The 27,437-nt window shown below is 43.9% G+C and overlaps 1 pseudogene; it reads right to left on the reverse strand.

The window, feature by feature from the left end:
• Positions 1-18,938: 18,938 nt before the first annotated feature.
• On the reverse strand, positions 18,939-26,621 carry LOC114209046 (collagen alpha-1(XVIII) chain-like; annotated as a pseudogene).
• Positions 26,622-27,437: the final 816 nt, after the last annotated feature.

Raw genomic sequence — 27,437 nt, forward strand, 5'->3', positions numbered from 1 at the left:
CTTCTCGTGCTTTCCCCTTACTTCTCAATCAAATTTCTTTTTCAAAATCCTAGCTTTTGTGTCTGAATAATTAACATCGAGGTCTCCAGTCTTGATTACCCTCATCAGTCCATCTTCTTTGGCAACCTGACAGTGCTCTCTTTTATTTTAAAATCAACTTTATTGAGGTATATTTTACACATAATATGCTTCACCAATTTTATGTGTACCGTTCTATGTATTTTGTTTTTTTTTAAGATTTTATTTATTTGAGAGAAAGACAGAGGGAGCATGATCAAGGAGAGAGGCAGAGGGAGAAGGACAAGCAAACTCCCAGATGAGCAGGAGCCCCAAGTGGGGCTCGATCCCAGGACCCCAAGATCACGACCTGAGCTGAAATCAGATGCTTAACCAACTGAGCCACCCAGGCGCCCCAGTTCAATGTTTTGATAAATGGATAGTTATTTAAACACCACCACAATCAAGATAGAACATTTCCATGACTCCAAAAACCTCCCTTGTACTTCTTTTCAGGTAATCTCCTCCTTCTGTACTTGGACCCTGGCAACCACTGATCTGCTTTCTGTTACTACAGTTCCGCCTTTTCTAGAATTTCATATAAACGGAATCATATTGTATCTAGCCTTTTGCGTACAACTTTTTTTCACTTAGCATAATGCTTTTAAAATGTATCCATATTGTTGTATCAGTTGTTCTTTCCTTTATACAGATTTTCCAATATTTTGTTAGATTTATACCTGTTTCGTGAATTCTGATGCTAATGCAGATGTTATTTTTATTTCAATTTCTAATTATTTATAGCATATGGAAATAGAATTTATTTTTTCATGTTGACATTGTGTCTTGCAAAGTTGCTAAATCACTTTTCAGTTCAAAGCGCTTTTTTATAGATTCTTTGGTATTTTTTATGCAATCTTGATATCTATGAATACAGTTTTATTTTTTCTTTCCAATCTATATGCATGTTATTTCTTTTTTCTTGCCTTACTATAACTAAGACCTCTAGTAAAACACTGACTAGAGGTCATGAGATTGGACTTCCTTGCCTTGTTACTGATGTTAGGAGGAATGCATTCAGTCTTTCACCATTAAGTATGAAGGTAGCTATAGATGTGTAGTAGTTGTAGTGAATGTTCCAAGTCCACTTGGCAAAAATGTGTATTCTGTTGTTAGGTGAAATGTTCTAGACATGTCAATTAGGTCAAAAGGGAAAGATACCTTTTTTAAAGAAATATTTTTTTATTTATTTGAGAGAGAGAGAGGGAGCGCACATGAACAAGGGGAGGAGCAGAGGGAGAGGGACAGACTCTGTGCTAAGCATGGAACCCAACTTGGGGCTCGATCCCAGAACCCCGAGATCATACCCTGAACCAAAACCAAGAGTGGGATGTTCAACTGACTGAGCCACCCAGGTGCCCCAAAAGGACAAAGATACCTTTTGTCAAGTGGAGGACTTTCCCTTCTATTTCTAGTTTGCTGAGAGTTTGTATTATGAATCTATGTTGATTTTTGTCAAATGCTTTTGCTGCATCTGTTGAAATAATCTTGTGCTTTTTCTTTTCTAGTCTTCGGATATGATAAATTATATTGGTTGATTTTTCAAATGTTGAACCAGCCTTGCATTTCTATGATAAATTTCACTTAGTCACAGTGTATAATCTTTTTATATCACTGAATTTCATTTGCTAGCATTTTGTTGAAGATGTTGGTGTCTAGGAAAATTGGTCTGTAAGAATACTGGTCTGTTGTTTTCCTGTAATGTCTTTGTCTAGTTTTGGTACCAGGGTAATACTGGCCTGAGTGAATGAGTTGAGAAGTGTCCCCTCCTCTTCTATTTTCTCAAACACACTGTGTAGAATTGACTTTATTTCTTCCTGTAAGGTTTGGTAGAATTCACCAGGGTAGCCATCTGGGCCTGGAGTATTCGTTGTTGAATGGTTTGTAACTGTGAATTAAATTTATTTAATAGTTATATGGCTATCCAAATTCTCAATTTCATATTGGATGAGTTGTGGTAGCTGGTGCTTTTCAAGAAACTGGTCCTTTTCATCTAAGTTGTCAAATTTACACATGTAGAGTTGTTTGTGGAATTCCCTTATTATCCTTTTGGTGTCTGCAGGGTCCGTAGTGGTATCTTCTGTTTTATTTTTGATATTTGTGATTTGTTTCTTCTTTTTTTTTCTTTGTCAATCTTGCTAGAAGTTTGTCAATATTATTGATTTTTTTCAAAGAACTGGGGTTTTTTTGTTTCCATGATTTTCTCTATTGTTTTTCCATCTTAAATTTTATTGATTTCTGCTCTTATAAATATTTTCCTCTGTTTGCTTTGGGTTTAATTTACTCTTCTTTTTCTAGTTTCTTAAAGTGAAAGCTTGGAGACATTACTTCTTTCTTAATATGAGTCTAATTCTATAAATTTTCCTCTAAGCGCTATTTTAGCTGATATGCTAAAATGTTTTCATTTTCATTTGATTAAAACTGTTTTGTAATTTACCTTGTGATTTCCTCTTTGACTGGTGGGTTATTTTGCTCTATGCTGTTTAATTTCTAAATACTTGGGGATATTCAGGATTTCTTTCTGTTATTGGGCTTTAGTGTAATTCAGTTATGGGAAGAGAACATACTTTGTATGATACTTTTTAATTTGTTAAGGTTTGTTTTATGGACCAGAATATTGTCTATATTAGTGAATATTCCATGTATACTTGACAAGAAAATGTACCCTGCTGTTGTGTGAAATGCTTTATAATTATTAATTAGGTAAAATTTGTTGATAGTGTTTCTGGGCCTTCTATATTTTTTTCTTTTTTAAAAATTTATTTACTTCAATTTTTTGTTGAAATATAATTTAATACTACAAAATTCACCTTCTTCATGTATAAAGTTCAGTGTTTATTAATATATTTACAAAGCTATACAAAAACACCACTACCTAATTCTGGAACATTTTCTTTTTTTAAAGATTTTATTTATTTATTTGAGGGAGAGAGAATGAGAGATAGAGAGCACGAGAGGGAAGAGGGTCAGAGGGAGAAGCAGACTCCCTGCTGAGCAGGGAGCCCGATGTGGGACTCGATCCCGGGACTCCAGGATCATGACCTGAGCCGAAGGCAGTCGCTTAACCAACTGAGCCACCCAGGCGCCCTGGAACATTTTTTTTTTAAATCACTCTTTTTGTTTTGTTTTTGTTTCTTGTTTTTTTTTTTTTTTTAAGATTTTGTTCATTTATTTGACACAGAGAGAGCATGAGCAGGGGGAGCAGGCAGAGAGAGAGGGAGAAGCAAACTCCCCACTGAGCAGGGAGCCTGACGTGGGGCTCAATCCCAGGACCCTGGGATCACGACCTGAGCCGAAGGCAGATGCTTAACCAACTGAGCCACCCAGGTGCCCCAATTCTGGAACATTTTAATCATCCCAAAAGAAACCCCACACCTCTAGTTGTATCATGTCCCATTTGCCATTCCCTAACCCCTAGCAACCACTAATCTGCTGTCTGCCTGTCTCATTCTGCCTATTCTAGACATTTCATAGAAGCAAAATCATACAATATGTGGCCTTTTGTGTCTAGCATCTTTCACTTAGCATAATGTTTTCAAGTTTCATTCATGTTGTAGCAAGTATCAGAGCTTCATTCTTTTTTCTAGCCAAATAATATTCCATTGTATGATATATAGTCAATCCTACTTATTCAGATTCTACATCTTGTTAATTTACCTACTCACTAAAACTTGTTTGTAACCCCAAAATCAATACTCACAGCATTTTTGTGATCATTTGTGCCATGCACAGAGTAGGGAAAAGCCTGTGCACAGGCTCCCAACTGGGGTTACACAAGGTGATGCTCAAGCTTCTTGCTTCAGTTCTTTTACTATAAACAAGTGTCCTTTTTTCAGTCTATTTAGTGCCATTTTTTTTTTGCATTTTTGGGGGGCTTTTTGTTGATGATTTTGCTGTTTAAAATGGTCCCACAAAAATAATGCTGACGTGTTGTCTGGTGTTCCTAAGCACAAGAAGGCTGCAATGTGCTTTATAGAGAATAGAGAAAATGCATGTGGTAGGTGAGCTTTGTTCAGACATGAGCTGTAGTGCCATTGGCTATGAGTTCAATGGTAATGAATCTGGTGTCTTTGAATAAATAAGGTATCTCTAAGCAGAGCCAAACATAAAAGAAGATTGCAAATTAATCCATTGACCAAAATGTTGTGACCAAAGACTCACAAGAACCTCTCTGTATTTCCCTAGATGTAGTGGTTCAACGTTAGCTAATTTCATGTTCATGGTGATCTTATCAACTGTATTACACTTTGTTTATCCAGTCATCAGTTGATGGATTATTTGTGTTCTTTCTACTTTTGGGCACCATGCACAATGTCTATGAATATTTATGTACAGGTTTTGTGACGATTTTCTTTCTGATTTTCTGTCTACTTATTCTGCGGCTTACTGAAAGAGAAATGCTGAAGATTCTAACTGTAATTGTGGATTTGTCTATATCTCATTTCAGTTCCATCAGTTTTACTTCATGTATTTTGAAGCTCTGTGTTAAGCGCATGCACATTTAGGATTATTACAGCTTGTTCTAATGTTATGTAATGTCCCTCTCTACTCCTGGTAATATTTCTTGCCTTAACTGGATGACAAATACTGTGAGGATTACATGTTGGATTTCGTGATATTCCTTTAAATAGTGTTGGATTCTATTCTGGTGCACATGGAAGTTACTAGGAATCATTTGCACTCTTTTGAGATTTGCTCTCCTGCTCTGTGGAGGTGAGTTCAGAGCACTCTGTAGCATGTGGCTAATTTAGCTCTACTACTAAGATAATACCCTTCTGAGGATTATACTCAATGTTCCTTATATTCTAAGGTCTTTCTACTCCGGCTTGCTGGAATATAAGCAATTCCATCTCTAGTCATTGTTCTTTCACTCCTTTCCAGTGGTTTTTTTCCCTGCCTCTGATACATGTGTAGATAGATACTCAGCCAAACATTTGAGGATCTTCCTCTATCGATCTCCAGAGCATTCTCTCCTCTCTCTCTCCCGCTTTCCCTCTCTTCCCCTCTCTCTCCCCCTTTCCTTTCTGGTATAACACTCAGAAAATTCTAGCTGCCTTGACTTCCCCCCAAATTCTGATCTCTGTCTCCTCAATTCAGGGAGATTGTTGAGCTGTACTGGGTCCCTCTTCCCTGTCCCTGTGCTGTAGCCTAGAAGAAACCTGTAGGCAGTGAGCTGGAGTTACCACGGGGGGCACCTCATCCCTTCCCCTCTGGCGTAGATCACAATTCTGCACTGCCTGTTGTAGATCTGAGAACTGCTGTTTCATATATTTTGTTTGCTTTTCTAGTTATTTAAGGCAGAAGGATAAATCTGGTCCTAGTTCCTCCATAGTGACTGAAAGTAAAATTCTGACCCCTACCTAAGGTAACATATAGAGTGTGACATGTACTTGGGCATGTCATAGTGAATTATGGACAGAATGATTTTCTTTGGTGAACTTAACATCCTGTCACCGTATAATTTTCAAAAAGTTGTACAAATATAACATGAACAAATGTCAAAGATTTTATTTAAATCATTAATGAGGAAACTACCAAGACAGTAAAGCTGGTGCAAAGAGCATTGGAGGAACTGGGAACTTACAGGCAATAAAAAAAAAAAAAAAAAAGAGGTTGCTAGATTCGATACAAAACTGGTTATAAAACCATAATTTTTGAGGTTATCTTTTCTGCCAGAAAAAAAATCATTTGCATCTCTACCAGACCAAAAAAAAAAAAAATAATCTACAAGTTAACATGTAATTTCACAGAGTTTGGGACCGTTAAACATTAATAAAAAAAAAGGAGTCAAATGAAGACATTCTCCCCTAGACATTTAAATACTCATTGGTGGGTTTGTGAAGCAATGCCCCAGTATGCTCCTGAAAGGCTGTGTGGCTTTATTTCCACACAGGCTTATTGGTCTTGTTTCCAAGTTTGGGTTGATTATTTAAAAAAAAAAAAAAGCACATTAGGAAACCTTAAGTGTCAAGGGGTAATAAGGGATGGGTACAGGATTTATGGGGCCTGTAGCTTATGTAATATTGGGGTCCATCTTTTAAAAAAGATTGCAAAAATATTTTACTTTTTCAAATCTTAAAAAAATTTATGAAGATGAGAAGACGTGGTTTACATTTTTCCAGGGCCTTAGAAGGGGCCCTGCACAAAAATGTCCCTGAGGCTCAAACTACCTTCACTTCATGGTCAATTGCCTTGCCTTTGACCATAGCATTATTTTGTATAAAAATAATAAAGCAGCTGGTATAACAAATATGTATCCCTGGCTAAATCCTATGATTTTTTTGAGTTACCTAGTACTGTGCATCATGTTCAGATCGTTCACTGTTCCAAGTTATTAACGTGGGCAAATCAGTTGAATAAATTCTCTGCAGCCTCGCAAATTGTCTTGAAGGTTTCATACCGGGAAACACACGCAGACATTGAGTTTTCACTGGTCAAGAAGACACAAGGAGCTAGTGTGAATAAAATGATTCATTTATGTTTAGTCCATGCATGACGGGCAAATTTTTAAATGAATGTGTGTTGTTACCAGACTCTCTTTTATCCCCATTCACTAGAGAGGCTTCTGTCTTCACCAGCTTAGTTCCTTCCAGCCTCCAAGTTCTGCCTTTACCGGACTCTTGAGGCTGGGGAAGGAGAGGAAGAGAGAAGGGAGATGCAAGGAGAGCATGAGAGGCAAGTATGTACAAATGTACTGAGCGTTTACCTGATGCCAGGCATCATTCTAAGACTTATATATGTGTTAACCTACCCGAGGGGGGCACTACTACTTATATCACAATATATTATTGCTACTTATATTACAAAAGAGGAAACCAAATGATTAAATCACTTTCCCAGGTAGAGCCAAAAATCTTATTTCTATCCCAGAGGAAAATCGCGTTCAAAGAAACACAAAAGATTTTGTGTTTTTTCTTTGTAGGGCCTTTAAAATCCTTAGAGTTAAAACACAGAGTTTTATCTACTCTTATTAAAATCTTTTGGCCTCTCTTAGTCTCTAATTCCCTGTGTATTTGGTTTCAAATGATAAAAATCTAACTCAAACCTTCTCAAGACAAAGGGGTACTAGAAGTGTCTCCCTTCAGGCATGGTTGGATCCAGCACCCTTTAGTGATGGTGTCAGAACTGTGTTTCTCTCTCCACCTCTTGGCTCCTCTTTCCTCTCTGTGATGGTTTTCTTCCACGTTCGCTTTCTCCCACACTGCTGCGGGAAATTGCCTCTGGCAGCTCCAGGCTCACACAACTCCTGCAACTAGAAACCTCAGAATAAAATAGAAGCCTTCTCTCTCTCTCTCTCTCTCTCTCTCTCTCAATGTCTATACATCATGTCACAGCAAAGGCCAGTGCCGTGAAAGACTGAGACCTCTGACTGGTCAGATAGGGTCATAAGGAGGTAGGGAATGTCAGGGGAGAACTTCCTCCAGGACCACACAGAGTAGGAGAAGCGTAGTGCCTCAAAGGAAAAGGAGCATTTCATTATCAGACAAAGGGGAAATAGCAATCAGGTGAAATCAACAGACATCCATTGTATCCTGAAAGGCCCTGCTCTCCCTCCCTCTGCTGACCCAGAACTCCCTGTCATTCATGCTATTCAGAAACAATCATCTCAGCATCAATCTACCAGGAGCTCTCAACAGATTACGTTCCTGCTTTGCAACTCCCCACTTCTGTGGCCACCTCCTATTTTAGAAGTACATGTCAATCATTTACATTTTAATGTGATTTTTTTTGCTAATGCACTGTCTCCCAATCATATGTGGTTGTAAAGCCTAAGCAAGCAATTAAAGCCTTCATTCCCAGCTTAAATTAATTTTAGTCTACGCAAATGGGGAGGAAGGCTCTCCTCCGCAACACAGGAAAAGCCCAGCAGATGTCCAGTTTTCCCCATGCCAGGCATTATCAGAGCCTCCAATGTCAAGGCCTCCTGCCGACCACGCACCAGATCATCACGGTAGGGAAACAGAACCTGACTGCAGCCAGTACACAGAGAATTCCTTACACCAACAGTCATAAGATTTCTTTTAGTTCTGGGACACATGGGGCAGCCACTTCTCAACGGGATTTATGAGGCCTCAGAATGATCTTACCTTCTCTGGTTACCCAAACCAAATAGTTGGCTCAACACTGGTTTCATCTCATGCCACTCTACCTGAGCAGCCTCTTAAATACCCTAGAGTGATTCTCTTTTTCTTTATCCTTCCTCTCTGGGTTGGAAGAAAAAAACACTTTATAACCGCCCCCCGCCCCCCCCGCCAGGCTAAGCCATTTTTGACCACTTAATGCTTCTCTCTTTATCTGCAAAGTAAATCTTTTGCCAGGCCTGCTACAGCCACAAAGGAAGGGAGAATTACATTGGCAGGATGATGGAGCAGCATCCCAGATGCTACAAACAGCAGGAGTAAATGGAACGCCACATTTCTTGCCCAGCACTGGGCGGAGGAGGCTATTAGGAAATTGACTAAGAACTCACACATGCCCAGAGCTGCAGTAGCAAGATCCCCACTGCTGGGCCAACCTTTGGCTTTTAAATACATTCTGCCCACAGGTGGCCTAGTGTTTTCTCCAAATTGTTTCTTGTCAACAAATGAGCTCACCCCTCACCCCCTACTTTTCAGCTCAAAGCACAGCGAATTCTACCGCCACCCTGCAAGCAAAACTAAAGTGTATTTCTAGTGGAAGAAAATGCATTATATATTCTTTTATTTTTTCCACATTCTTCTGGTTGGATTGGCATTGATTCATGTAGCACACTTATTCCCCAAGGAAAAGGCTTTGCTAATATAGGAATGCTAAACAAATACACACATGACCAGTTTATTTTCTTCATTCTGTAGGTGGCATTGGCCCCTGTGGGCCCGTAATCAATAGGAGCTTGCTATTTCCTTGCTGTAAAACACCTGGATGTAAAATATTGCCTTCCCTTCCTGTCTTCCCTAGGGCAATGTTCCCCTGTCAACCAATTCCGTTGTAGCCGAGGTCCCAAAGACAGCTTAGGTTGTGTTTCCAGGAAAATTCAGGCATGTCCAGGTACCTCTGGAACACTGTGGACTAATAACAGGAGTCCATTTGTAGATCTTTTTGCATGAAAGTCCAAAAAGCTAATGGGAGGAAACTCCCAAAAGTAGAGGAGAATTGGCGTGTGCAAATGGGAGTGCAGGTGTAATCTGGAGTATAATGGAGGATGCAGGGCTCATGTTACCCTCTGGATTGGGCTTCCTGCTTCCCGCCCTCCTCTTGGTTAGCCTCCCGCCGCCACCCTTCTCCTTCAGATCCCTGGCTAGAGGGGGAAAGATGAAACATGAAAACAGAGGAGAGATGTTTCACTAAAACCTCTGGAAGGCTTTGAGAACAGAAAGGCATCTTCTCTTGTAGCCCAGGTTACAGAGTGTAACACAAATAGACAAACGTTTATTTTCCCCATTTCACGGGGGCAACGTGGGAGCCCAATATTGCCAACCAGAGCAGCAAAGAGCCAAAGCCACCTGGCACCGCCCAGCACTATCTGGGTGGAGAAAGCTAGAAAGATGTCACGGGAAACACGTGCAAAGCAGGGAGGCTTTGCACATCCTGCACTATTTGGGAATAATCTGGTGGGGAGAGGGGATGGGAAGGAAGCTTAGCTGGAGTTCCTGTAATTCTGGGATGAGTGGCTGAGTCGATAAAAGCTAACTTGATTGCACTATATCTGTAACTGTTTTCCCCCAGGTTTTGTGTAGGGAACTATGAAATTCACAGGATAAAAATGCATTTGTTCAATTGTCTGTGCTTCCCCCCCCAAATATAATTTTGACCCTAAGTTACCCCATTTTCTAGTTCCTAAATGAGCTGACATTTGGGATCAATCTGGTGTTTCTTTGGTTATAACGTACACCATTTCCAAGAGGCCCCTGGAGGTGTGGAAAGTCAAGGCAGGTCTAGAGATTACAATATTGGTTTCCAATAACAAGCACACTTCCAGTGGGAAAAGGAGAGTGGGCCAAATCTTCAGTCAGACTTCTATTGGGTGTCCCTTTTTTAAGGCAATTTGAATGCCTGCAATTATTTGCATTTTTGTTACTAATTGCTCCTGCCATTGGTGCAACCAACCACTTTTGGGTGCAATTACCCCCTTGTGGGAGCAATTACATATGAAAACAGTTCTGCACGTGCAAGTGATTGTGACAAAACAAAAGGAGGCTGGGGAGGACAATTTGGCTCATCAAGTTGTAACTCTAACTTCAAACATATACCAGCTACAAAAAGGCACAACAGCGGGACAGGGTACTCACACCTACTCTGGGCTATGGGCTCGAGCATTCCTGCCTCTGGTTACTCTATTTTTAGAGAATGGTTACTCTATTTTAGATGGTGGACTTATTTAGTTAGAAAAGAGCAACTCATTTCGGCTACTCATTGGCCTTTTGTTGAAGTGGGTTCTGGATACCAGATACCAAATCAAGCCTGGGAGTCCTCTAATCACCCAGACTCTCAGAGAATGCCAGATTCTAATGAAATCCTTTTTTTTTTTTTTAAACAAAGAACACTGACACATCCATCCCACTGAATTATAACGTACACACAGGTCTCCCTCCCCTGTCTCTCCTAAACATGCCAACATAACCGTTTCAGCTTTAGGATTGGAAATGATGGATTAATGAGCTGACACCCGAGGTCTGATTGCCAGGAGCAGTGGTCCAGGTTGGCACAATGTATCAAGTATTTTACACAAACAAAATCTTAGGGTTTCCAGGCAGCCCACACGATGGACAATCGGCCTATCTCACTGTCTGATTCAAATTTAGGAATGACTCATTTCATAAGAAATGAAAAGTAGGAGTGCATTGAGTCCACCCTCAGCCTGCCTCCCTACTTAAGTCAAATTTGCACATGCACGCGCATGCGTGCGCGCACACAGAGCCTACTGTCCCCTTGGCTATTTTTTCCGGGGAGGCAGTTAAGCGCTCAGGGTCCGGAGCCTGCCCGCCTCCATTGCATCCTCTATAAAATGAGCACCACACAGGCCCTGCCTCACAGCGTTGTGACGGAGCCTAAAAGAGCAAATACATGAAAACAGCCCCCAGCACGCCAAACGTGTTAGCTATTTGTGTCATCACTTATGCTATTTCACTGTGAATATTTATTTCTAAATCTGTCCCCTCTCTGAATTGCTAAGAAAAGTTATCCAAAACTTCAGATAACCAACAGAGGCTTTTAAGTCATACTCAAGCATCATTTCACACACAGGCCTAAGGGGAAATTAACTTTGCTTGACTTACTACTTTCTATCGATTAGAGGCCACATTCTGACAAAGTTCGTTGTTAATTTGCAGATTGGTACATTGCGAATGACTTTTATCCAGGAAAGAGGCAAACTGTCTCTCTTCATTGAAAAAATAAACCCAAAGTTTAAGGTTTTTAGGTTCCTGTAGGACATGAACCAGTTTTGTTCTGAACTTCACAATCTTATTCCAGCATTGTTTTTCCTATTGTCTAAATGTATCCATTTTTCCTGTTTTCTTTTAAACCAGTTTTGCCATTTTGTGGATTCCCTCATTAATGAATTAAGTAAAGCTTTGACACAGACTCACTATATATTTTTCTGAAATCATGTTTTTACCTTTTAAAATAGGAATTTTTTCCCCCAGAAGCCAGGAGCTCCTTGCAGACAGGACTCTACCGCAGTCACCTCCAGTCCCCAGTTCCATGTTTCTCAATTTCATGTGCATCTGAATCAACTGAGCATTCAGTGCGGCTGGGGAGGAGCCTGGAATTTGGAATTTGTAGCAGATGCTGCTGGCCTCGGTCCCGAGCACAATGCCTGGACTTGGAAAATGCAGGCGCTTGGAAGATGTCTGTGTAAGGGTTCACCTGTGGGAGCAATGACATGTCTTACTCCTCAGGCCACCTCCCTCCAACAGCTCTCCTTTATTTTCACCCCTTCCACACGGTAACACCGAGGATCTCGATCGCATGGGGACGCAATTAGTAAAGCTTGCTTATCACAGTGACCCAGTTAGGTGAGAGGTTAATGAGAGTGCGAGGAGAGATGGGAGACGGTCACCCATACCAGGAGAACACAACTGGTTAGGATGTCGAGCCTAAGCCACCTAGGATGGTTACGGGACGCTCCCGCCTCCCACCCCCCTTGAGGCCCCATCGCAAAACTCTCAGCCAGAGGGCGCCACCAGCATCACCCACCTCCCTCCCCAAAAGCCAAGGGGATCCCCTTTTAGGCTTCAGTGAAGTGAGCCATAGCTGGCCTCACCAACACCGTGGGGTCTTCGCGCCCAGGCAGTGGACTTAGGGTCTGACTCCTGTTGTCTTGGAGCACCCCACCTCCACGTGTCTTAATGTATATATAGTAATCCACTAATAGAAAAATGAAATAATCAGGGGCTCTTTTACAAATCCAGGAGGAATTAGGAATGTCTACCACAGTGGTTCTCCACCCTGGCGGCCCATTCGAGTGGGAGCTTGAGTGCAAACATATGCCTGGTGTCATCTGCAGAGTGTGCTGTGATCAGTCTGGGAGGGGACCCGAACAATGGTGTGTTTAACTTTGCACGGTGTCTTTAGGGGAAAATAGCCACATTCACCGCACTGTCATTGAGCAAACGGGAACGATGTTGGCTATCGATTCCTTTGCTCAGTCCAGAAACACATTAAGTCAAAGTGTCTGGAGCCCTCTTAGGAGAACTGCAAATTTTCAAAGACAGTAGCTTTCATTTTTTGTACTTTATAACATGAATGTGTTAAAGCTGCTTTTGAGGGGAAAGTACTAGATGCTACAAAATCTCTGCCGTGGGCGACCCTGGAAGCCTGGCCATGAGGTAAGCCTTCCCCGAGCACATAATGTTTCATCTGTGTTGTGTGAAACACATAAGGTTTCACATATAATGGATATAATTAAGCAACCAAGAAATGGTGAATATGGGATTCTGAAGTTTGCTTTGGTCTTGTTTATAAAATACTTACATTACTGAAAAACTATTTCCAAAATAAAAGAAATTGCTTTGAAAAGAGTGGTATGAGAGAAGAACACAAAGTCCTCCATTTCCACAGCCTCTCACTCCCCATCACTGCTTCTCAGTCCTCCCAGGAACCACACGGCTGGTCTGCAAGGGAAGGAAGGAGAATTCAACCTGAAAGTTGGTCCGCTTTAGTACCTCCGTCAGTGAAGAAGATGCTTCTGGACTATAGCCGTCCTTATTCTGAGAAATAGACCTAACATTATGGAAAAGTGTCATTAAATACCAACAAAAATAATGTCAAGCACATGTACCTCTTTGGAAAGAGTGGAGGAAGGAGGCGGGAAAGGAGAAGAATAGCTGAAATGCAGAAGACAAATGCAAACAAGCAGCGATAGATAGCGGCTACCCCGTGTTGCCTCTGCGTGCCCGCTACTTGCTATGTGTTATTTGATACAATTCTCAGAAGAGCCCAGTGAGGTGGGAGTCATTATTGACGTCTCTCAGATAAGGTCTCTTTTCTGTCCTGGCGGCTAAATCAGGATCTCCCCCGACTCAGCCAATTTAGATCATTTCCAGTTTTGATGTCAGGAGGAGAAGGGCCTTAAGCTGGGTGCTATTGGTGGGAAGGAGAGGACCCAGGGGGCATCGACGACAGTGAAGCCCCAAGAAGGAAGGAAGCTGGGCCCTGAGTGAGCTCAGGGACAGCCGATAGACCAGGGACACCCACACTGTGTGAGTGAGCAAGAGATGAATGTGTGTTCATTCACCTATTTGTTCATTCTTTCATTCATTCATTCAGAAACCACTAACATAGAGTTACTACATGCCAGGCACAATTCTAAGGGCTTTATAAATATTAACTCATTTAATACACAGAACAACATTGCCCTCGTTTTACAGATAAGAAAACTGTCACATAAACAAGCTAAATAATTTCCTAATGGCGCAAATATTGTGCGAAGCCACTGATTAGGAGGGTTTTTTTTTTTTTATTACAGCACTGAGGTAACCCTAATTAATACAGTGTCATTATGTAGATATTTTCTATTCAGACTTAAAGGACTCACTTTGTCGAGAAGTTTACAAAGCCCATCATAGTGACTTCAAAGACATTGGAAGTGAGCTTCAAAAGACATCTCCCACTCTTGGTGTCTTAGTTCCAAACATTTATGACAAGGGAGAGCTCATTTGGATGGTGGAGAGGGGAGGAACACGTTGAGTACTAGTGATCTTTGGGGAGGTACCCATACAATTTCATCTACAAAACGTCTTGTGAAATCCACTGTCTTTTACGTGAAGTGAATTCGTTGATCACTGGGATCCTGGTGCCTCCGTGTTCTCCTCTGTTAAATGAAAGATAAGGACTGAGGAGCTTGGAAGTAACTTCCAGCATCAACATGAAGCGTCCAACATTAAACTTCCCGAGTGGAGACCGTCTCAACACGGGAAATTTAGCTTAAACAGGGAGTAATTGCTTTTCAAAACAGTTCACGTGCTCAGGGCCAAATCCCAGACTCTGATCCCAGTCTCAGCTCAGAGCCTGGAACAGAAGGCATGAGGCATCCGTGGGAGAATGGGAGCATTATCTGCAGACGTCCACGAATGTAAAAAGATTGTAAACTGCGCTTTAATTTGCTATCTTTTTTTTAATCGCACACATTCTATGATTTTACAATAAATAAAGTGAAATTAAAAAGTGAATAACCAAGTGAAACATTTTCCTTGGCTGCAAGGCTGCCGCACAGCTGCCTCCTATTTCCAAGAGAAAACGTGTCAGATCAACCGAGACCCTTTGGCTTCCTCTCCCCTCCATCATTTCCTGCTCCCCTTTGTTCTCTTTTTATTCCTCCTCATTAGAGCCTCCGGCTCTCTAATTTTGCGGTTCCATTGTTTGACATTGAACTCACCTTTCCTTTTGACAGGACCCGCTACTTTATACTTTCTCTTCCCGCTCTGCAAAGATAAAATCTCATTTCTCAATGAAAACGGAGACTCAGATACAAAGTATACTCAGGAATGGGCTTAACTGGCAAAGAAAAAAGAAAATTATTGAAGGAGCCAGATAAGTGACCCCAGGCCAAACCCAACTTTGAATCTGGCATAACTATTGTGCTTTTACAAATGCAGAACTGAACCCAACTCACTAGCTGGTGAAAGTTGTGTGAAACTTAACGAGGCCCTGCAGCAGGTGTGTGACTGGTGATATTTACAATGAGAATCCAGGGCAATAAGCTGCGCAGACACTGGCTCGAACCTACACCAAACTGGAAAGACCTCGGATGCAGCTAGAATCCCAAACCCCAGCAGAACGTGTTACGGTTCTGCTCCATTTAGGGCTAATGAGGCAACGACTATTAATTTTATCAAGTAGACTTGGTAGACTCTAAAAATAAACAGATTGGAGAATTTGGTTTTACCCTTCAGATAAGTGGGCTCTTATTTATATCTCCAGCTGAGGTTGGATACCATAGCTTCTAATATTTCTTTCTCTCCTCCCCTCCTTCCTTCCCCTCCTTCCCTCCTCCCCCTCCCTTCCTCTCCTTCTCTATCCCCCTACTCTTTCCCTCAGTCCTTCCCCCTCCCCACTTTGCCTCTCTCCCTCCCAAGTCCTCTCCCTCATCCCTCTTCCTCTTTTCTACCTTTGATCAGGGAATGTGTGCGGGCAGGGATGACCTCCCAAGCTCAGCCTTCTTACACTTCCTCCTTTAAGGGACCTAATCTATTTTCATGAATCCAGCTCCTTATCTCTGTGATTTCTACCTTCTGTCTCTAGTTCTGCCCTTCCCCCCAGCGTCCAGGTCTATGGGACGCAGTCACATGGATGCTCTTGTAGCTTGTCTCCAAGAAAGCTGCATCACTTCCTTCCTTGACAGGTGCAGCCTATTTCTTCACCCCCTTGAATCTGAGGGGCCTGTGCCTGCTTTGACTCACAGAACATACGGATGGAACGCCATGAAACTTCTAAGGCAAGGTTCCAAGAAACCTTGCAACTTCCACCTGAGTCTCTTGGAACACTACTAGTTCTGGGAGAAGCCAGGCCCGGGGAAGCCAGCCCCTGGGAAAGAATCCAGCTACCCCGAGACCACCATACCGTAAGGAAGCCCACGCAGGCAACAAGGAGAAGCCATACGGAGAGAGCGATGCCCCACCAGCCCCCCAATGGCCTAGATATCACAGCCTAAGCACCAGACACGTGAATAAAGAAGCCATAAGATAACTTCAGCTGAGCTGCCATCTGACTGCAACCCAAGTGAGAACTACCAGGTGAGCTTATCAAAACCACAGAATGGTGAGAGCTACTAACAAGTGGTTGCGTTAAGCCATGAAGTCTCGAGGTGGTTTGTTATGCAGTCATAACTGGAAGAGATGTCGAACTTTTATTCAGCTGCTGACTCATCCACTTAACACTTGTTTGTTGAACACTTACTATATGTGCTGCAACTTGCGAGGTACTGGGAATAGCAATGAATAAGACAGATCCAATTCTTGCTTCCATGGGGCTGACACTGTTTTGGAAAGAAAGATATTGAACAAAAATTGATCAACCATTTCAAACTTGCAACACCTCCTTCCCTGCTCTCATGCTCAGTTAGTAACTTTCTTAACATTTTTCACTGAAATAATAGAAATAATCAAGGAGGGAGTGCCTTGGTGGCTCAGTCAGTTAAGTGTCTGCCTTCAGCTCAAGTCATGATCCCGGGTCCTGGGATGGAGCCCCATGTCGGGTTCCCTGCTTAGCGGGGAGTCTGCTTCTCCTTCTGCCTCTCCCCTAGCTCATGCTTGCTCTCTCTCTCTCTTTCTCTCTCAAGTAAATAAAATTAAAAAAGAAAGAAAGAAAGAGAGAGAGAGAGAGAAAGAAAGAAAGAAAGAAAGAAGAAAGAAGAAAGAAAGAAAGAAGAAGGAAAGAAAGAAAGAAAGAAAGAAAGAAAGAAAGAAAGAAAGAAAGAAGAAGGAAGAAAGAAAGAAGAAAGAAAGAAAGAAGAAAGAAGGAAGAAAGAAAGAAAGAAAGAAAGAAAAAGAAAGAAAGAAAGAGAAAGAAAGAAGGAAGGAAGGAAGGAAGAAAGAAAGAAAGAAAAAGAAAGAAAGAAAGAAGAAAGAAAGAAAGAAGGAAAGAGAAAGAAAGAAAGAAAGAAAGAAGAAAGAAAGAAGAAAGAAAGAAAGAAAAGAAAGATTGATTCATAGAGGAACTCCTTCACCAACCTAGGATATAGACTCCTAACCAGGCAGCATCTATGTGGAAATCTCTACCCACATTCTCTCAGTCTTTAAATGAAGTGTCCCCAGAGGCCACTCCATCCAGTTGAGCTCTGGATCCCACTTCCTTCACAATGACTTCTCCATCACTTTAATCAGAAGCAAACACGCTCCGATGATCTCAACCAGGCTCTTGACTTGAAATACCGTCTTCAGGATGAGGTCCAGGAATTCATATCTCCAGCCTTGATCTCCACCCAGAACCCACAGACTGGTATATATCCCACCACCTGGCTGGCTCCCCAACTTAGATATAAACTTAGATATCTTACTAGGCATCTCCAACTTAATATGACCCCAACAGAACTCTGGATGCTTCACCTGCTGCCTACCCTCTCTCACATTCTCTGCTGTCCCAATAAATGGCTTCCTCATATTTCCATTCCAAAGATAGACAAGTTATCCTTGATTCGTTTCCTTTGTCTCCCCCACATCCAATCCAGCAAGCACCTGTTGACTTTACTTCCAAGACATACCCTGAATGCACTCACTCTTCTTCAGCTTCGGCATCTCCATCCTGGTGCAAGGCACCACCTCTCACCAGATGGCTAAAATTATTGCCTTCTCATTTCCATTCTTGTCCTTTTACCATCCGCTTTCCTTACAGCATCCAGAGTAGCTTTTAGAAACATGAATTATATCATGAGACTTCTCTGTTTAAATGGCTTCCTAGTGGCTTCCATTGCACTGAGAAAGCTTCCATCTTTGTCTCCTTGCTTTTAAACTCCGTGTCCCTGTTTCCATGATCTGGCCTCTCAGACTCCATTTCACAGGACTCTTGCCCTCGTCCACCGCATTCCAGCGGGGAGGTCTTTCACTCCTGGGGCAGGCCAAGTTCATTCCCACTTCAGGACCTTTGTACCAGCTGTCGGCCCTGGTCTTGGCTTGGCTGACTCTTGCTCTTCAGCCTTTAGCTCTGTCTCCTTCTCAGACTACCTGACCTAGTATAATGGCACTGTATTTCATTTCTTCACATAGCACCGCTCAAGCTCTGACGTGGTTCCTGTTTCTGTATTTTTTAACTTTTCTGTGTCCCGTCACTCCGCATCTAGAAAGTAAGCTCCGCACGCACGTGTGGGGGCTCTATCCTGTTCACTGGTGCCTCCACAGCACCCCAATCAGCGCCTGGGGCATAGTAGGCGCTCAGTAAATATTGATGGGCTTGCAGAATGAAACAATCACTAGTGTGATAAGGATTATAAAGAAGAGAGCTGGGTGCTATAGGAGCAGATAAATGAGTGGACTAACCTGGTTTCGGGGTGTCAGGAACCTTTTCCTTGAGAAGGTGTCAGTTCAAGCAGAGACCAGAGGATTAAAAAGAGAAAGCCAGATGGTCCAGCTCCACCCTCACCTGAAGCAGGTCCAGGTCTGTGGGCAAGTCACTTCACCTCTCTGTGCTTTGTTTTCCTCATCTGCAAAATGAGAGCAATACTGGTCCCCGAGTCAGAGGGTTCTTGTGAGGGTTATAGGAGTTTACAAATGTAAAGTACTTAGGACAGTGCCTAGAACACTGAGCACAAAGGAGGGTGCACTATTTTTGTTTTTCTTGTTTTCGGTGCATCATTTCTGTTCTAAACTCATGAAGCGTGCAGGATCGTTCGCATTGCAAACTTACCCATTGTCTTTAGTCCCACTTGTGTTTTTCCTTATTTGTCCCCAAGACCCCCAGTGGGATGCTCATTTCCGTGAAGACAGGGAAACAACAAATGTGTTGTGCGCTGGCAGCCCCGGGGAATGCCAGGGTGAACCAGACAGGGTCCTGGCCCTCAAGCTGCTCTCGGGCCGGTAACCCTCATTCAACACCACGGGGGCTGGAAGTGGGGTAACAAGACCACAGGGACGGTTGGGCAGGGGCTGTGGAAGCGCCATGGAGGAGCTTTCTGGAAGCACGGTTGTCCAACTTGCAGGGTGAAAGAAGAGCAAGAATGAGGTCTATAAAGTAGGAGATGGAGGAGACTGTAAGCGATTCATTCTGACCCACACAACCTGAGCTCTTCTTCCTAGAGTGCTGTTCAGTGGAAGTACTAACTCCATCTCCAGAAAGCACTGGAAAGGATTTTAAAACTTTACTGAAGTTTTTAAAACAAACCTAAACCAAGACACACTGCAAGGCTCAGAGCACGTTCTCCTAAAATCCCTCCTCAGCTACCCTTGCCCGGTCTCCACAGCAGCTACCGAGAAGACTCTCCTGGCTCCTTTCCCCTCCCAGTTCTAGAACTCTCCACCCCATCTCACAGCTGCGTCCCGCTCCCTCCCCACTTCTGCTCAGCTCTTCACTGACTAGCTGCATTTCACTTTTCTAGGCCTCCTTCCCTTCATCTTTTATTCGCAGCAGCAACACAAAGCCAGGCTCCGAGGCCTCCTTAGAAGAGAGGGGGAGGCTGCAAACAGGTATTATCCTATACTTTTTCTTTTACCCCATCACAGATTCCCCCTAGTGAAAGCTTCGGGAACGTGCCTGTGAAGGGGGCACGGCACTGGGTCCAGGCCACCCTCCGCCCACCCCAGCACTCTTCCCCAACACATCTTTCCTGCTGGGTTGAGCCCGAGCCTCCTCTGCCAGCAATGAGGGTGGGTGGGGGGACCCTGAGGCTGCCCGTGAGGCCTGGGTGCTACACAGTGTCTTCTAGAACAATAGCTTTTGAACTTTAAGACTCACTGTAAGAAATACATTGTACATCACAGCGAAACGCACACACGGCACACGGTGCATACACACATGCAAATGAAATAACAGCTTAATAAAACAGGACTTCACTTTTATTCTATGGATGTCCTTTTAAAATGGGAATAATCATTGTCTTTTAGGGATACAAACCAAAGGGTTTACAGATAAAATGATGTAATAATTCATTGAGACAGATGGCTTCCAAATAATTGAGACAGATGGAATGACATGGAGATGAGATAGGACTGACCATGAGGAGGTAGTTGCTGAAGCTGGGTGAGAGGCACATGAAAGGATGTCAGACTATTCTCTCCAATATTCTAGATATTAGATATCTTCCATAGTAAAAAAATTTAAAATAAAACAAAAATATTGGTTCTGCCCTACTAAATTGATTTCACAATCCACTGATAGGCCAAGAATTATAGTTTGTGAAATACCTTCTAGAAAATCTGAGAAATTTGAAGCTAGATGGCAGGAAAACATGTCAACATCCAGATTTTATCTAATACACACAGACACCCCACCCTCCAAACAAGGTCTGTTCTCCTCCCAGTGTTGGGACGTGGGGTGCGTGCTGAGTTTTGCTCCCCTCCTCAGCGTACAGGTACTTATCGGACAGCCCTGTTCGCCAAAATGGAAACCAACACAGCAGTTATCTGCACCTACCAAGATTTGAGTCCGTTTCTCACGAACTCAGATCTTCTGAACTTCAGAGGGTTTGTGCCTGAGGACCACAGCAATCCTGTCTATGATCAACCCTGTCAGGCTAGAAGCAAATTAGAGGATGTTGTCTGTAACCAAAGCCCTGCAGGGACTCTGAGAAGGCTCTGGATGGGGCATGAAAACCCGCTCATCCCTCCCCTACAACCAGCTGGTCACCACCTCTGACTCCTCAGGTGCACCCTGGTGCCTCCTGGTAGTCTCTGAAGAATTCTGTTCACTCTCTCCTTTCCTTCCTTTCTAATTAGTTAAGTGAAGTGAGAGTTCAGGCAGCCCTTTTGTTTGCAACCAAATGTAAGGTCATTCAGTATCTCTCGGTCACAAGGTGCTCTGAACTAGCTTCAAAACTCTTCATCCCACCATGCCAAGCGGACGTTACCGCCAACCCTGGTGCCTGAAAGCACACGGGGACCATTCCTCTCTTCCCTCTGGTATACAGTAGGGAATTCTACATAAAAACCCCACTTCGGTGAAAAACCTTTCCATAGCTGAAGCAATTCTGCCACAAAAAAAGAGAGGCTCACAACCCTGTGTGAACCCACACTTCTCCCCAAGGGAAGTCTATCATCTTTATAACTCAAGGTTCTTGTTTCCCAGCCGACCCACAATTTCTGCATTTTTTTTTATTTATAGCAAATAATACCTACTGTTGGTTCCCAAACCCTGATCACTCGAACCACCATGGGAGCCCCATGCTGTCAGTGTCTGTATGGATAAAATCTAATATGGCAGGGTGGGGAAAATGCACAAGGAGGTGACAGAAATAGCCAAGGTGGTCCTGTATGGTGTCTGTTCTAAGCAAACAAAAAGGGAGGTGATTATCACCTCAAATCTAGACATGAGAGTGGGATTTACCAGAAATATTGCCCATTGTGGTTATCAGTGTGTCCCCGTGGAATGCTTTATAAAGTTTGTATTTGGTGTCAAGTTACCAGCCACTTGGGATATAGTCTCCATTTTGGAGGTTACTGTCTTTATGGAAGAAGAGAAGCTTCTGCTTGAGGAAGGCCGGGTGGTGCCTATTGCCTATAATGTAGAAAGCGTGGTGCCATGCCCTTTCTAGACGAGATGGCCATGTAGCTTGTCCTGAGGTTGACTCTTCGTCTCCTGGATATCCTTGTCTGGGCAGTGATAGGCCTATCTCAGGAGGGCCCTTGCTGTGTGGCTTCTGACCGTGGACCTGTAGTTCCTGTTAGACCTGCTGTGGGGGGACTGGCACGTGACCTCAGCGTCATCATTCCTGGAAACCATCAGCAAAAAAGTCCCAGCCCAAGTCCTCCAAACCCTAACTGAGTACATGGAAAAGGAGGCCCCAAAATACACTATTGAATTAGTCTGGGATTATTTAAACAAGATTGCAGAATGGTACTCCTAGCTTATAAATGTATAGACTACCTTCTGGAAGAAATTATAAACCATCCCCATTCCCATAAAGTGGACTATGAGAAGGTTGCTGACGTCCTTCGTAATTACTTACATGCAAAGATTAGTGATTCCAATGGTAACTTTCTTCACCACCTTGGAAAATATGATAGTCCACTATGGTGGGACGACAGTGAACCCCTCATTTTGTTTCTTGCAACCCCCTGCAGAAACCTATTCCCTCACTTGCCATTGAGCTACCACCAGAGCTCTCTGGGAGATGACCCTTCCCCCACCCCACCCCCCACCCTGCCAGAGCCCTCATTGAGTGTCAGTTCCTCCCACTGGCTAAGAGAAGAACTGATCCATTCATGGTGACTCTGAGGACTCCTCACTCCAGTAAAGAAAAAAAAATCACACACACTCAGGAAGCTCTTTCTCTACAGGTGTGATATGGCTGCTACTATTAGTCCAAAAATAGACACCAGTCCAGCCTTGCTGGGGTCAGGTACTATGAAACCCCAGAAGCCTGGAAGAAGGTCTGGTCTAGGACCTGGTGGTAGTATAGTCCCTTGGCTTCAGGAAACCCTGCTGTCCAAGTCTTCCATCACTGCGGGGGATACCTGGCTAAGTGGCATGGCCAGATGACCCCCAGAGTGAGAGGAGCAGCTCTCGGAGCAGCTGGGCCTAGGGCCCCATTGCCCATCCCCTGCTATCTACCTCTGACTTCCTTTCTTTGCTGGAATGGATTCACATTTCAGAAACTGTGTCCATGGAGGCCTAGATAAACAGAACAAAATGAAACAAAACAAACTTCATCCAGCCTGCAAGCTGATGAGGGAGTGAACCTTCTCCATCCAGAGCCATGTCTGGAGGCCCTGTGCAAGTCAGACTCTGTTAGTGCAGCCAGTCCTGGCTCAGACATTTCTCCAAACACTGGCTCCCACAGTTTCATGGTGGGTCCCACCACTTCTCTAGGACTCTGAAGTGCCACGCCACAGAGAGAGGCCACTCTCCTGGGTCCGTGACATCTACTTGCCCTGGAAGACCACCGGCAGGCAGGCTTGGAGAGGGTAGCCCTGAAGCTCAGTTCCAGAAGATATTTAACTCAGTGGGTGATTGGGACCTCGAGGCCAAGGTCCAGGATACCTTCTTCCATTTTTGCCAGGTTGGGCACACAGAGTGACTAAAACCAGAGGAGTAAGGCTGGGAAGTGCTAAGAGATTACCACTATGTTTTCTACTTTTCCTTGGCAGCTCATGACAGAGAGTTGAGGACCTAAGAGGCAGGGCCACATTATGACTTTTGAGGGTCCTAAGCACTTTTAACTTCATAGGCCTCTTCCTCCATAAAAAATATTTAAAATTATATTTTACTGTTGTATTGCTATAAAGGACAAATATGTTAGTATTATATATTAAAACTTTTTCCTTAACCTAAAAGTTATATTCAGGGGACAGAGGGTTGCAAAAAATGCTTCACTGTGTTTCCTTCCATCTTTCACACTGGCCTTGAGCTTCCTGCTCTCAGCCATGATTTCTGAATCTCCAAATCACTTTGAAGGGTGGGGAAAGGTACGTGAAGGGAAGCACCATTTCCCACACACAAATCACCACAACGCTATAGTAATAGAGGATTATTACAGTGTTCAGTTTTAAAGGAAATTTTATTTAAGCACACTAGCAGAAATATCAAGAATAAATTTTGTCCTTTACTGCAAACATCACTGCAGATGCTAACATTAGTCATGAGAAAAACCATTTAAAAGATGTTTACAAAGCTACCTTCAGAATCTTGGCCTTCATTATCATAATATTTTCCAGCTGTTGATTGAGTATCGTCATGATCCACTGAGTCACAAATAGAGAGACATAAGATTGGCAATGGCTCCTGAAATATTTCACATTTGTCATTTTCAGAATTTATTATCAAGAGACAATTTATTAAAATTTTCTTTGTCAGTGTGGTTCTAATGCACTTTTTCCTACCTCAGTCTATAGGTCTACAGATGGATGGAATCCTGAAAATTTCCTATTCCTTTCAAAGGATATTTTAGTTTACTTTAACCAAACACAGAGATGCCAAGCAGCACATTTAGCAGATTTTGTGTGTCCTCAAATGAGGATGCAGTGTTACAAAACTAGAGAGATTGAGAATTGCTCTTCATATTGTCAGAACTAAGTAAACTAAATTATTAATGGGGAGAGATAATTTTCCCTCTACCCTCCTAGGTTCTTGGCTGAGACCCCTCCCATGATAAAAAGGGTAACAGGAGAAAAACAAATTTAATTATGTATCTGTGGGAGCATCACAAAGCTATGACCCAAAGGCAGCCAGGCAATTGAGGCTTATATATCTCCTGAACTAAGGAAAGGGATAGGGGTCTAGGGCTTCAAAGGGGAGGGAGACTCTTCATAGGAAGGTGAGAAAAGCAAATGTTTGGTAAATAAATATTGCCCTGCCTTACAGATAAGTCTCTCAGATGAAAAGCTTATCACTGGTAATGACTCTCTTCCTGGTAGCCGACCCCATTCTAATTTCACTTAGGCAGTTAAGGGGGAGGTAAAAAGCTTTTCCTGTGTCTGCTGGGTCTTGATTGCCTTCAGCTCAAAATAATCCACATGCCAAAGTGGCACATTCTGGTGTGGCTTGTTCTGAACCCCTCATTATCTTAGAGCAGCAGTAAGCAAACTACAACCTGTGGGCCAAATCCAGCCCACTACCTGTTTTTGTGTGGCCCAGAAGACTGGTTTTCATTTTTAATTTAAAAAAAAAAATTAAATGAAAAATGAAGAATTTTTAATGACAGTTAAAAATTATGTGAAATTCAAATTCCAGTGTCCATAAATAAAGTTTGATTAGAACACAACCGTGCAAATTCAATTACCGATTATGGCTTCTTTCTTGCTAAAGGACAGAACTGAATATTTTTGACAGAGACCGTATGTCCCACAGAGCCTATACTTTTTACTCTCCAGCTTTTAACAGAAAATATTTGTTGATCCCGGTCTTAGAGCATAAGAATGCCTACACAGGATCAAAGCCACCAAGTTTCTCTTAGTAGTCAGGCAATTGAGGCTTGTGTACCACTTTGAGATAAGGAACTCTTATCCACGAAAATATTACTAGCTAACCTCTGTTGGCCTCTTAAGATGTGCCCGGCCCTGTGCTAGATGTTTTTGTTTTAAACTTTAAAAAAAAAAAAAATACCGTCTTTGGCTTCCCTTTATTTCTTGAGGGTTACAAAAAACGTGAAACATACAGGAAAATGTCCCAGCCAGCTTCCCACCCTGGAGGTGCCAACAGACGCTCCTGCACCGCGGCCTCTTCGCTCCCCTGCTGCCTGGCCTCCCCTCTGGCCAGCTGTCCGCTTGTCCATCTGCCCGCCAGAGCCGGCAGGGCCCCTCCTTGGAGGAGGAGGTCATGAAGCTGTTCTTGATGCACGGTGCAGAGCACGAGGAAGGCGTCGTGGCAGCTCCTGGCTTTCTGCTCCAACAGCGTCCGCCCCGTCTCGCGGCAGGTGTTGGTGAGCCGGCGCCCGCGAGGGTCTGAGCCGTGCCACACGCTCTGCCGGGGCCAGGCGAGGTGCTGCCGGCCACGTCTGCCGGCGAAAGAGAAGATGCGGGCCCGGGCTTCAGCTGGCCCTCGGAGCTCGAGAACAAGGCCTCCCAGCTAGCACACAGCGCCTGGTCCCGGAGGTTAACGATGGGCACGCCTGCTCGCTCAGCCTGCTGCAAGCGCTGAAGTCCGCGCGGCGCGACGTGCAGGGGAGGGCCCACGGGTGCGCGCCGGCCTCCCGACGCGCGCCTGCTGCAAGCGCGGGAAGTCCGCGCGGCGGCTGCCTCGCATGCCGCCTGGATTGCGGGCCTTTGGGCTCAACCATGTGGGGCACCGGCTGGACATCCTGGTGGATGTGGGTGTGGGCAGGCCCTGCGGTGGGGCGCGCTGGCGGGAAGTACACGGAGGAGTCGATGATGCGGCGCTCTGGGGTAGGGCTGGGAGTCCGCCTGGCCAGGGTGTCAAGGGCCTGCCAGGGCCCGGCGGGAGAGTGGGGACCTCGCGCCGGTGGTGCGGGTTGCCCTCGTGCAGCTGCACCACGGGGATGCGATCGGCCACTTCGTTGTGCATCCCGCGTGGGAGTGGCGTTCGCGCCTACCGCAGGACCTTCTGGAACTTGTTTGGAACCTACGCTTATAGCTCCTCCCTCTCGGCCACTGAGATGAGCCAGCCCCCAGGCACCTCCAGCACCTTGTCCAGCGTGGTTTGGTACGCGGTCCAGGTCCTTACCCCTGAGGAGGTGCCCCTGATTCCGGGGAGTCCAGGGGACCTGGGTGGGCAGGAACACAGTCTACCTGTAAATGTCGGGGGCCCAGGAGGCCCTCGACGGTCCTCACGGCTGATGTCAGAGGTCCCTGAGGTCCAGGTGGGCCAGACTGGCCTCCGAATGCGCTGTCCCTTGGGACCCGGAATCCCAGGGTAGCCCGGCGGGTCAGGGTTCGGGGCAAGCACACTCGAGCCAAAGACTCTGCCACCCCCGGCTCACCCTGTTCACCCTTCTGCCCAGTGTCCCCTCGGTGACCCTTCTCTCCCCTCATTTCAGCCCCCATGTGCTAGTGCTAGGTGTTTTTATCCATTGTCTCATTCAATCCTCACAACAACCCAGTGAGGTAGACGGTGTCACGGCCTCCATTTTATAGATGAGAAATATGAAGCTCAGGGAGATTGATTTATCTCAAGTTACTTTTAGCAAATCCCCTAACTGGGATTTAAACCCAAGACCATCTAACACTAACTATGGTGTCATTGTCACTCTCCTAGCCTTTTGGCATTATGGATGTTTGCCACTTCCATCTCTGGGGGGTAAAGACTTGCATAAAACTTACTATTGTGCAAAGTAAGACTTCCTTTTGTTTCTCCGAATTTGGACCTTTTTAACTTCACAAGGGAGCTCTGGATTTGGTACACTTGCTCTCAGTTAGACCTGTGTTATCCAGCCATAGCCCCTCTTATTGTTAGTATCTGAGTCCCATCTGTCTCAGCCTTTCCTGAGGGAAAGGGGATGTCCCTGATCTCTGCATATGGAAGTCTCCTCTACTTGTTTTAAGTCCGCTATGGTTTTATTTCTTTAAAGGCAATGACCAGAACAACATATAATATTTCCAGGTTCAATAAACTGGCTGGAGAGTGTTTCTTTTCCTCTCCTACATCTTTCTTAATGATTCTTAGCATTTCGTTATTATTTTGTTTCATCTTCTTGGGGCCACAGAAGCAAAATAGGGCAATGTTTTCAGCTTACAGTGACTTCCCAATCACATTCCTAGAACATAGCTTTGTTTGCCCAGAGCTAAGGATCCTATTATATTGTTCATATTAGTATTCTCTGAATAGTTTGAATATCATTTTCCTGTATCGTTCAAAATTTT

This window comes from Eumetopias jubatus, unplaced genomic scaffold, assembly GCF_037043125.1.
Source record: "Eumetopias jubatus isolate StellerSeaLion01/CBP00866 unplaced genomic scaffold, mEumJub1_p1.0 scaffold_1, whole genome shotgun sequence".
Taxonomy (NCBI): Eukaryota; Metazoa; Chordata; class Mammalia; order Carnivora; family Otariidae; genus Eumetopias; species Eumetopias jubatus.